Source organism: Lynx rufus, unplaced genomic scaffold (assembly GCF_022079265.1).
Source record: "Lynx rufus isolate CCGP_SWC_20201006 ecotype Redwood Valley unplaced genomic scaffold, mLynRuf1.p SCAF_9, whole genome shotgun sequence".
Classification (NCBI taxonomy): Eukaryota; Metazoa; Chordata; class Mammalia; order Carnivora; family Felidae; genus Lynx; species Lynx rufus.
In genome coordinates, this window is record NW_025814897.1 from 16,363,390 (window position 1) to 16,375,453 (window position 12,064).

At 54.0% G+C, this 12,064-nt stretch overlaps 1 long non-coding RNA gene across 1 annotated transcript; it reads right to left on the bottom strand.

Annotated features, from left to right (window-relative positions):
• Nucleotides 1–1,187: 1,187 nt before the first annotated feature.
• On the bottom strand, nucleotides 1,188–4,381 carry LOC124505792 (uncharacterized). The gene is made up of 4 exons (XR_006960711.1): nucleotides 4,284–4,381; nucleotides 3,987–4,040; nucleotides 3,577–3,739; nucleotides 1,188–1,904 (listed from the first exon to the last, which is right to left on the bottom strand). It is a non-coding gene; the product is annotated as an uncharacterized LOC124505792 (long non-coding RNA).
• Nucleotides 4,382–12,064: the final 7,683 nt, after the last annotated feature.

A 12,064-nucleotide genomic window follows, 5' to 3' on the forward strand; every position in this document is an offset into this window, starting at 1 on the left:
ACAAGGAAAGCTGACATCCTTCCCTCCCCTTCCCTCGGAAGGACTGACCCTCAGCGCCTGAGATCCCACCCCAACCTCCTTCCCCACTCCTACCTGTCACAGGGCGGGGGCAGGGCACCCTGGGACCCCAGCCCCAGCAGAAGCAGCTGGCACAGCATGAAGGCCCTCCCAGGCATGGTGACTGTGGCCTCAGCCAAGGAGTAAGCCCAGGTACCTCTTGCTTGCAGGGGCGCAGGCTGACTCACCTGCCTACCAGGGCTGCCAAAGTCCACAACTGAGGCGTGGCCACCCTGGGCGCTGTATGTCAGGTCTGCGCGGCCTTGCTGTCCCGGCTCAGCTTGCAGAAGCTGACCCCTGCTCCCCACTGTGGACTTTTCCTCTTCGTTTCTTAGTCTCAGCGGGTGCCACCTGCTCAAGCCCTTCCCTCATGTGGTGGGGTGGTGGTGGGTGACTGGGGTGCCCCGGTGTCTGGGGCACAAGTTGGTCCCACATCTGTGACCCAGATGCCAATCGCTCTGGTGGCTCCAAGATCACCACGGCAGAGAGTTACCTTTTCCTTTAACATCTCAAACAGAATGGCTCAAGTTTCCATCCCACGTGTGGATCGATGGCTTGGGTCTGAAATGACATTGGGGTGGGGGTGGGGGGGGAAGGGCACATGGGAAGATATACTCTGGAAACCTGTCACCATTTGAGATTAGTGACTGCGTGACCCTCCCTTTAGGACTCAGCCTCACTGTCCAGGAGGTCAGTTGTGGTGCCTGAGAACAGTATCTGTCACACGACAAAAGGGCCCTGTCCCTCTCCACTGCCCTGGTAGCGTGCCCCCTTCCATCCTGCCTCCAGATGCTACATGCTTCCTTCCTTCCTTTTTATAAGTGTTTTTCTTGTGGTTAAAACAGATATCACATAAAATCTGCCATTTCAGCCATTTTAAAGTGTATAATTCAATTTATATTACATTCACAATATTTCAAAACTATTGCCACTCTTTATTTTCAAAACTATTTTTTTTATCATCCCAAAGAGGGGTGCCTGGGTGGCTTGGTTGGTTAAGCGTCCGACTTCAGCCCAGGTCATGATCTTGGGGTTCGTGGGTTCAAGCCTCACGTCACGCTCTGTGCTGACAGCTTGGAGCCTGGAGCCTGCTTTGGATTCTGTGTCTCCCTCTCTCTCTGCTCCTCCCCTGCTTGCACTCTGTCTCTGTCTCTCTCTCTCTCAAAAATAAATAAAACATTAAAAAAATTATCATCCCAAAGATACATTCTGTAACCATCAGGCAGTAAGTCCTCTCTTCCCATGGCCCCTGGAAGCCACTATTCAACTTTCTGTGTCTATAAATTTACCTATTCCAGACACTTAATGTAAATGGAATTTATTCCTAGGTATTTTATTTTTTAGCTGTTTTTGCACATGGGATTGCTTCTCAAATTTCCTTTTCAGGTTGTTCTTGGCAGATGTGTGGAGACACAACTGATTTTTTTGACTGGTGATTTGCGTCTGCAGCTTTGCTGAATCTGTTTATTAGACCCAGCAGCCTTCCTGTGGATCCTTGGGATTTTCTATATACAGAATCATGTCATCTGGGAATAGATATGCTCTTCCTTTCCAATTTGCATGCTTTTTTTTTCTTGTTCTTGTTCTGTTGTTCTGCTAGAACTTCTGGTACAACGTTGAATAGCAGAGGTGATTGTCGAGGATGTTCCATCACATGCATAAAAGATATTGGACTGTAATTTTCTTTTCACGTGATATCCTGACACGGTATACGCATTAGGCATTGCTGGTCTCTAGGAGGAGTTAGGAATGTTTCCTCCTCTTCCATTTTGGAAGATCTTGAGAAGGGGTGGTGTTAATTCTTTCGATGTGTGGTAGAGTCAGCCAAGGAAGACATTGGTCTTGGACTGTATTAGGATTCTCCAGAGAAACAAACAATAGAATGTGTGTGTGTGTGTGTGTGTGTGTGTGTGTGTGTGTGTGTGTGTGTGAGAGAGAGAGAGAGAGAGAGAGAGAGAGGGACATATCTTTAAAAATTTGCTTATGGGGCACCTGGGTGGCTCAGTCAGTTAAGTGTCCAACTTCAGCTCAGGTCATGATCTCACAGTTCCTGAGTTTGATCACTGCATCAGGCTCTGTGCTGACAGCTCAGAGCCAGGAGTCTACTTCGGATTCTGTGTCTCCCCCTCTCTCTGCCCCTTCTCAGCTCACGCTCTCTCTCTCTCAAAAATAAACGTTTATTTATTATTGAGAGACAGAGCATGAGCACGGGAGGGGCAGAGAGACAGGGAGACACAGAATCCGAAGCAGGCTCCAGGCTGTCAACACAGAGCCCAATGCAGGGCTTGAAACTCACGAACTGCGAGATCATGACCTGAGCTGAAGTTGGACGCTCAACCGACTGAGCCACCCAGGCGCCCCATAAACATTAAAAAATTTTTTTAAATAAAATAAAAATTTCTGAGACTTGTTTTGTGGCCTAACATATGATCTGATCCTGGAGAATGTTCTGCGTACATTTGAGAAGAATATGTTTTCTACTATTGTTGGGTACAGAGTTCTATATATCTTAGGTCTAGCTATTTTACAGTTTTGGTCTCCTATTTCCTTATTGATTTCTGTCTAGTGTTCTATCCATTAAAGGGGCACTGAAGGCTCCGGCTATTAACAGAACTATTACTCCCTTCAGTTCAACTTTTACACACACTCTCACCCTGGGATGACAGTGGTCTTAGCAGGCCTCTCTTCCTCTCTTTCCCTGAGCACACAGAGCTGATAAAAGAAGTGTCATTATGTCTGTATTGTTTTCCAAAGTTCCCAGGGGCATAAAATGATCTAGACTAACACATTTAAATTCGGACTCCTTTGGAAAGGACAGTTCAGGAAAACAGTGTTTGATGTTTGTTCTGATCCCACCTCCGGGCCCTCCTTCACAGCACTTGGGGCCCATGGCAGCTGGGACCCTGGGGCTGGGTGATTTTCAGAATTCGTAAGCATCTCCACGGAACAATACAGCATTTGGAATATATGTGTTTGTGAAGCCAGGTTGTGTGGGTTATGGGAGGGGGTATGAGGGTAGGAGAGCTACGTGTCGCCACAAAACAAGATTTCCTCCTTATTGATGTTCCAGGGGGATAAGGACCCATCCCATGACTTCTAGGTCACTACCTTGACCCCACTGCACTGTGGCCAAGGATTGGCTGGGAGGGTAGAGCAATTGCTCAGAACAAAAATCTCTGCATCATCCCAGGCAACCCCCTTCCCTTTATATTCCACGATCATTGGCTCCACCCTCAAAATACATCCCAGACTGAACCACTTCTCACCTTTCTGGTCCTACCACTGGCGCCCAAGCCCTGGTCCTCCTCTGTTCCCACCCCTGCCCCAGCCTTCTTCCTGACCCTTGAACGTGACCTCAGAGCCTTCACACTGCCCTTTCTGTGCCTGGATGGTCTTCCAGATCTGCACAGAGACGGTTCCATCCACGATTCTGTCCAAACCTCTCCTCCTCACAGACGCCTTCCCTCTGCATCCCTCTGCACTGCTGTGCCCTCCGCTGGCCCCTAGCAGCCCCCTCACCTCATTTTACTTTTAGTTGTGCTTCGATCCGCACTCTCCCTGCTAATTACGTGAGGTCCAGGAAGATGGGGCCCTGGTTTCTCTGGCTCATTGCCATAGCCAGTCGGTCGCCGTAGCGGTCCAGGAGCATCAGGACCACTCCACTGGTCCAGCCAAAGCCCTCCTGGAGAGAGGAATGGCTAGTGGGGCAGGATCTCTGGGGAAGGCCCTCAAGCCCTATTTCAGGGGGCGTGAGATCTCCACCCAGGGGCTCTAGAACTGCCTAACCCCAGGAGGACAAAGGAGCTCCAGGCAGGCTCCTCCCTGTGGACCCACATCCACAGGAGGAAACAGGCCCAGACAGCGGAGGTCATGGCCAGTTGTGGGGACAGCAGAGCCCTGTAGTTCCTACGGGATGTGGGCCCACTCACCTGAACTTCATACTCCCCTCCACCACCTGGCTGACCACCGTTGCTGATGTCATACTGGGAACAAAAGGACAGGCCCTAAGGTCAGGCACTACCCACCCCACCCCCGCGCCCCCTCACCTCAGCCCTCTAGGGAAAGCCAGAAATGGGAGCCCCTGTGGGAGAAGCTGCCCTGGCCTGCAGTGCCCAAGAATGGCCACCGGGTGTCACCACTGTCCCCGGGCTTTGCAAAGCCTGGCAATTCCCCCATCTCCCCATGGGGAGGAGGCCCAGGAGGGTCAGGGCTCAGGAGCAGCTCACCTTCTCATACATGGCTGACTTTCTGGAGTAGACCTCAAAGTTGGTTCGGATCCAGTTCTGAGCCAGCTGGAAAGCCACTTCCTGGGCCCGAGGTGAAGGACACTTGGCCAGACCTAGACCCCACCCCGCCCCAGGCAGGACCCTGAGCCACCTGAGTCCCCAACCCAGAGGGAGCATAGGCCTGAACCTTACTCTCCTCAAGGAGGGAAAGAGGCCCAAGCCTCAAGACCTCCATCTCGAAACCACGTGAAAAGCCAACGTGCTCTTTCCCCAGGGCCTGGGTTTGGAGAGAGAAAGGAGGGCTGGTTCCCTGGACAGGTGGGGGCAGGCACAAATGTCTGCTGAGGGGGAAGCCATGAGAACAGAAGAGCCAGAGAAAGACCTCACATCCTCCGTTCACGCCTCCCCAGTACCAGGGGGCTGACCCTCTAGATGCGAGGAGGGCAGGCCCTGGGATGTGTCCCACTGCTGCCTCCCTACCTCTGATGACCAGGTCCTGCAAGGGGGCCCAGGCACTGGGGAAGTCCCACTGCTGGCCTGTCTTCTGGAGGGAGGTCGGGATCCCGTACTGGTAGGTCAAGATCTGGCTGTCCTAGAAGGTTCCAGACATTTCTCGGACCGTGGGTGGGGACTGGATGAGGAGCCAAGGGGCCGGGCCCTCCTAAAGCCAGATGGTCCCCTTCCTGGACTTTCTCTTCTTGGCTCACTGCCGCCCCCTGGTGGCTCCGGCGGGACCTGCAGGCTCAGGCACAGGGGTGGAGCAGGAAGGAGTGGAGGTCACTAGCTCAGAGTCAGGGAGAGAGCAGGTGGTTCTGCTCCCAGTATACCAGCCCGCCCTGCTGCCCCTGCCCCCCCTCACCTCCAGATATTTCAGAGCCTTGCCCATGACTCCTGGGACAGAAAAGCAACTGTCTCAGAAAGAAGTGTGGCTGAATGGATAAAAGTCCAAAGTCTTTCCATGTTCAAGCTCATAGTCAAACCAGGTATCTTTTTCCTCATCTCATAGGATGGCTTTCAAAACAGCCCAGTGCTATTTCTGCAAATTTCAGTAATTCATAGCTTTGGAGGCATATTCTTGGAACTAGTTTAGATAGAAAGTGCATACCCTTGTATTCTACTGCAGTTTTCTAGAAAGAAATTGACGGGGGGAGGCGGTAGAAGGGGAAAGTTTACTTCTAACTCCTCATTGCCTCCCTGAAGCCCTTACCAGCCTCCTCCCAGGTAAACTCACGCAGACCTGCTTCTTATACCTCTAATTGCTCACTCCCCAGCTGGGCTCTACCTTCCCTGAGCTAATCAGCTAGGCCTCGGCTCAGAAATATTTTCCACTGCTGATTGTGGCCTGTGGTCAGCACTGTCTGTTATGTACTTTCTCTCCTTTGTCTGAGGCTCAGAGAGGGCAGAGGTTTGCCCGAGGCTGCACAGCACCTGTCCTCCCAGCCGGCCCCCGGGGCCCTGGCACCCGCTGGCACAGAGTGGTGCTCCAGGACCCTTCCCCACCCAGCCCCACAGGAGCAAACCCAGCTCTGTTCCACGACGCCCCTCAAAATAACTGACAGCCCACCGCTCTCCCACTGAAACCACACTCACTGGGACAGAACCAGGAGGCCATGAACAGAGAAAGTACTTGAAGGAGGCAGCCATCTCTACTCTGGTCCTACAGTTGCTCTCCCGAGGCCACGTTCATGTACGCCTGTCTCATTGGGAAAGCAGTTTGGGGTTTCCTTTCTCCTTACAAATAAAACTGCCAGTTCCTTCACCAGCAAAAAGGGGTTCGTTTAGGAACAGCAGAGAACGGCCATCTGGGCTGAGTAAACCACAGGAAAACCGTGGGCAAGTCAGCAGAACGCAGAACAGGAACGCTGCTTTGCGGAGGAAGGGGGGCATTGGGAAGGCTGCCGCGAACAACAAGCCCTTTGCGGTAAACTGGGGCGTTCTGAGTACGGCGGCTTTTCATTGGCTGAGCTGTGACAGCCTCTCATTGGCTGGGCTGTTGCTGGGGAGGAAGAAACCTACCCCTTGGGCTGGGAGAGTAAGGCAGCATCCACTTGCTAGTTGGGATCTGCACTTGACAAAGAGTCAGGGCAGGAGGGCTTCACCTGCCAGCCTCCCGGAGGTTGTGAATGAGGTTTCCTTTCGTTCATTTTCACACTCCACGCCTGGGTCAGAGGATGCGGGCCCTGAGTCTCTGGGCCTGGCTTGGTGGTGGCCCCAGAGACGAGGCCAGGGGAGTGGAGGACGTGGTCCCCCTGGCCGGTCCTGATAATGGCCATTGTTTGGTGAGCACCTGCCAGGGCCGGGCTGGGTTAGCCAGGACTCCAGAGGCCCCCACGTGGGGCCGAGCAGACCAGGCTCCCGCAGCTCAGGCCTTGACCTCAGCCGTACCCGGCTGACCAGCAGCAGAGCCAGAACTCGTGCTCTGGCTCCCTGGCTCCAAAGCCGCAGCTGCCAGGGCCCCCCCACCCCCCCCACCTCCCGGCCTCTTCCGGACTCCACACCGTGGGGGTCCTGGGCTCCCTGTGCCCTCTCTCCTGACTGCAGGTGAAGCCAGAGGTCCTCAGCCACCCCGAGCAGTTCTCTCTGCTCTACTCAGAACACCCCTTCGTTGTGCCTGGTGGGCGCTTTGTCGAATTCTACTACTGGTGAGCGGCCGGGGCTTTAGGGCGGGAGTGGGGGAGCCCGGGGCCGGCGGGCTGTCCTGAGCAGGGTAGGGCACCCTGACTGGCCTGGGTGTGCAGGGCAGGGGGGGGCGGGGGGGTGGAAGGGTGGGTGCCTGAGCTGCCCCTTTCCCCAGGGACTCCTACTGGGTGATGGGGGGGGGGGCTGCTCCTCTCTGAGATGCCCGAGACCGTGAAGGGCATGCTGCAGAACTTCCTGGACCTGGTGCGACTGTAAGAGGGGACGGGCTTGGCGCTGGATTGGCCTTGGCCTTGGCCGCTGGGCAGATGCCCCTCAGCAGGCCTCCTTCTCGGCAGCTGTGGACATGTCCCCAACGGGGCCCGCGTGTACTCCCTGCGGTGGAGCCAGCCCCCCCGCTGACTCTCATGATGCACTCCTACGTGGCTCACACCAACGATACCGCCTTCCTGAGGTAGGCTCCCCGGCCCCCTGCTACCCTGCAGGCCCCCGTCCCTGAGACCTCCCAGGGCGGGACTGAGGGGGCGTGCCTGGGCTAAGGCGGTATCTGGCTCCACCCCAGGGACAACATGGGGACCCTAGCTTTGGAACTGGACTTCTGGACCGAGCACAGGAACGTCTCTGTGAGCTCGGGGTGGGGGGTGGGGAAGAGCTACATCCTGAATCACTATTCTGTCCCTTATGGGGGACCCAGGTAAGGAGTTGCCCCGCTAGCCTCTCAGTCTCTCATCGTTCACTCTGGTTTGAGGGCCAGTGACTTAGCCCCACGTCTCGGATGGTGATGCCGAGGGGGTGGGTGCCTGTGTTGTCAGAAAAGCAGTGCCAATGGGAGCCAGGGGAACAGCGTGGCCCCCCCCCTGGCGCAGTTCTCTCCCAGCTCCTTCCTACCTGGCCAGGCTGTGTAGCGACCACATGAAGGCTGCAGAGGAAACTTGCCCCAAGGTACTGGCCATGCAGTGGCTGCGTCCCCCTCTGCTGGGCCGTCCCTGGGGAAGGAGAGGCCCCAGAGGACAGAGACAGCAGACAGGGCACCACCAGGATCGCGGGCAGTGGCACGAAGAGAGGACCGCTGTGGGTGAGCTCTGTCCAGGCCAGAGGAGAAGGAGAGCTGGCAGAGTGAGGATATGGAGGACAGGACGACAGACCAGGAAGACCACGGTGGGGGCTTTTCTCCTCTGTAGCATGGCCACCAGCCTGCATTGCAGGGTCCCCCTGCCCTCCTCCCAAGGCAAGACCGACCTGCTCGCCAAGGCCTGGAGCAAGACAAGGAGCCTCTCGGCCCCTCCCTCTGCACTCCTGCTCAAACCACAGCCATCTGCGGACCAAAAACACCTCTCTCTCTTTCTTTTTAACCCCGAGTTGCCTGAAACATATGCGTGGTCGGGCTGGGCCTGTGTCACGAGGGCCGCCTGCATACACGGGAGGGCGGGGGACGACTCCTGGGCACTGGCTCTCAGACACTGCACGTTTCTCTATTTCTGCACATGGCAGCAATTTTTGCAGAAAGGGTGAAAAGGGCGCATCTGGGCCCAGGCACCAGCCTGCTGCAGCTGCCTGTGGCTGCCTCTGCCCGCCTCTGCCCACCCAGGGCAACCTCTTGTTCTCACCTCAACCACTGTGACTTCCTCTCCCCGTGGGAACAGGGTCAGGGGCTCCCACCGCACCCAGACTCCTGGGCATCTCCCTGCCCGGCCAGGAGTCTCACAACCACAGCTCAGTGTCAACAAAATTCAGTGCTCCCAACTCATGGCCCTGTAAGCAATGTGATTAGCAGTGTTTGTAAGTGTCCATGAGAGATGCTTTAAGTCAGAACCGGGTCCCAGGAGACCCTGACTGAAGACCTGACTATGCCATTACAGGCCCTGTGCCCTGGGCCACTCACTCTATCATCCTAGGCCATTGCTACATAAATTGAAGGCTTTGTTCTCCATTAGGGGTTGCAAACTCCAATTCTAAATTTTTTTTTTTAAACGTTTATTTATTTTTGAGACAGAGAGAGACAGAGCATGAACAGGGGAGGGTCAGAGAGAGAGGGAGACACAGAATCTGAAACAGGCTCCAGGCTCTGAGCTGTCAGCACAGAGCCTGACGCGGGGCTTGAACTCATGGACCGTGAGATCATGACCTGAGCCGAAGTCGGATGCTTAACCAACTGAGCCACCCAGGCGCCCCGCAAACTCCAATTCTAGTAACACAAATGTGCAGAAATATGTGGGGGCAAGGGAACTAACAGTACAAGACCATCATCTTGGGGAGTTAGGAGAACTAGGGTGAGAAAATGCACTTTACTCTATAAAGAAGCTCTCCGCCTCAGAAGGTGGTTGACACAAGGGAATGTGGGCTCCTTATTTGCTAGATCTTCTGATTTAAAAAAAAAAATTTTGGGGGCGCCTGGGTGGCGCAGTCGGTTAAGCATCCGACTTCAGCCAGGTCACGATCTTGCTGTCCGTGAGTTCGAGCCCCGCGTCAGGCTCTGGGCTGATGGCTCGGAGCCTGGAGCCTGTTTCCGATTCTGTGTCTCCCTCTCTCTCTGCCCCTCCCCCGTTCATGCTCTGTCTCTCTCTGTCCCAAAAATAAATAAAAAACGTTGAAAAAAAAAACTTTAAAAAAAAAATAAAAAAAAATTTTTTTTGATGTTTTTATTTATTTTTGAAGGAGAGAGAGAGAGAGACAGAGCATGAGCGGGGGAGGAGCAGAGAGAGAGGGAGACACAGAATCCAAAGCAGGCTCCAGGCTCCGAGCTGTCAGCACAGAGCCCGATGCGGGGCTCGAACTCACGAACTGTGAGATCATGACCTGAGCTGAAGCCGGACGCTCAACCGGCTGAGCCACGCAGGCGCCCCTAGAACTTCTGATTTTTTGAAGTAGGGTGGGACCCGATATTTTGATGCAAAATATCCCAATTTTTAAATGTCTCAATGTCCCAAATTCTGACTGGGGATGGTTCCTTGTGGGTGTGAGGAACGGTAAGGAGGAGATTTGACCCGACTACGGCACCCCGTTCTCCCCGAAGCATTCAGGGCCCTTTGGTCCAGTTAAACCTCAGCCTGCATTGTTGACTCTTGACCGTCAGTGCCCCTTTATATTGAGATACTCGGTATGTATTGAGATCCTTACTATGTAGAGATCTCTTACAAATCAAAAAGTAAAAGAATAATACTGTCACGGGGCACCTGGGTGACTCGGTCATTTAACCATCCGACTCTTGATTTTGGCTCAGACCGTGATCTCACAGTTTGTGAGATTGAGCCCCTGATAGTGCACAGCCTGCTTGGGATTCTCTTTCCCTCTCTCTGCCCCTTCCCCACTCATTCTCTCTCCCTCCCTCCCTCCCTCCCTCCCTCTCTCTCTCTCAAATTAAATAAATAAATAAAAACTTCAAAAAAAAAAAAAAACCCCAATACTGTCACGCTTAGAAAACATCTATAGATGGGCGCCTGGGTGGCTCAATCGGTTGAGCGTCCGACTTCGGCTCAGGTCATGATCTTGTGGTCACGAGTTCCATCCGCACGTGGGGCTCTGTGCTGACAGCTCAGAGCCTGGAGTCTGCTTCGGATTCTGTGCCTCTCCCTCTGCCCCTCCCCCCCACATGCTCGCTCTCTCTCTTTCAAAAATAAATAAGCATTAAAAATAATAATAATAAAAAAAGAAAACATCTATAGAATAACTATGGATAGTCGATAAACATAATGCTCTGATTGTTCTTCTCTGGGTCTGGATCGGGCCTCAGCCCACAAGGATGCAGCCTCTGGCCGCCCTCGGGGTGTCTTGGCTTTGACCTTCTGGAATGCCCTCACTCAAGCTTTACCACTTAGTTCCGCTTAACGCATTTACAAGCAGCCTCATCGGTGGGGAGACAACACTTTAAAGTATTTATTCAGCTTTGATTTTGTAGTGAGGCTGCAGGCTGTGTAGGAGAAGGACCGAGAAAGGGACCCGAGAGGCAGCTTAGCCTTTTCTAAATCCTCAGTAATTCAGCTCTGGGCCCAGACTTGCACCCTCACCGATCAGAAGTCCGGCTGCTACTTACTGGACCCACCGAACCTGGGAAGCAGCTGGCGGGGGTGGGGGTGGGGGTGGGGGGTGGTTCTTACTGCCTCATGGCTCCAAAGTATTTCTTTGAGGAAGCACTCCCAGCTTCCTTCTCAGTGTCTATCCTCAGGATAGCAATGTGACCAGCCCTTTTTCAAAGTTCATTTCCCAGGCTCCCCTGTAGTTAGGGGTGGCCAAGAAGGCAGTTCTGACAAATGAGAAGTGGAGGTCACTGGAAGAGGCTTCTTGAAAGGGGAAAGACTCAGCTGCCTTTGCCCTTTGCCCTTCCGCTTCCTGCCCGCCTTCAGCACGGATGAAGTCCTAGGAATGGCAGAGGCCAGCCACCCTGCGACCACGAGACGGTGAAAGCTGAAAGCCTTCGTGAGGCTGAAAACCACACACTGAAGATGGCGGGGCAGAAAGTTGGAGACTGTTGTCAGTGGCGCCTTTGAGTCATGAGAGCCCTGGACCCCATTATATGTATGAGGAAAACAAACCCCTCAGTTGTTTAAGCCACCGGTTCTCAGTTTTTTGTCGCTAGTGGCCGATTAAAGCCTCTAACAGGTCCTTCTGCTGAGGCCTTTCGGTCACTATAGTTTCCTTCATTCCCATCACGCGTCCAACCATGTTCTAATGTCCCAGCGATATCGTGGGGCTCCTGCCTGCCTGGCCTAATCTCAGGTGGGAGGGGCAGGCCGATCCATCTGTGTGTCAGTCTGTCTGTCTACCTACCCACCTGGATCCATATGTATCAGGTGAGGCCGAGCAGGTGCATGGACCACCTTCCTCACAGCCTTGTCTCGCGGCAATCAGCTCCAGGCCCCTGGACTTCTCACTAGCATGCGTGCAAACAATTCCTGGAGTCTCCAGGAGCAGGAAGGCCAACCTGGGGAGTGACTGCCAGCTGGAAAGTAACAGGTCCAGCTTCCGGGGTGCTGTGAGTTCCATTTCATGTCCCGATTACCAGCTGTTTGCTTTACAACCATCTGTACCCTGGCCAAGGTGTTTTACGCACTTTCCTGTATGGTGCTTTAGTTCGTAATAAAATCAGTTGGACGTTTACGCGAGAGTCCATCGGCCTGCTTGGTCTGGCCCACTTGGACAGGAGGGCA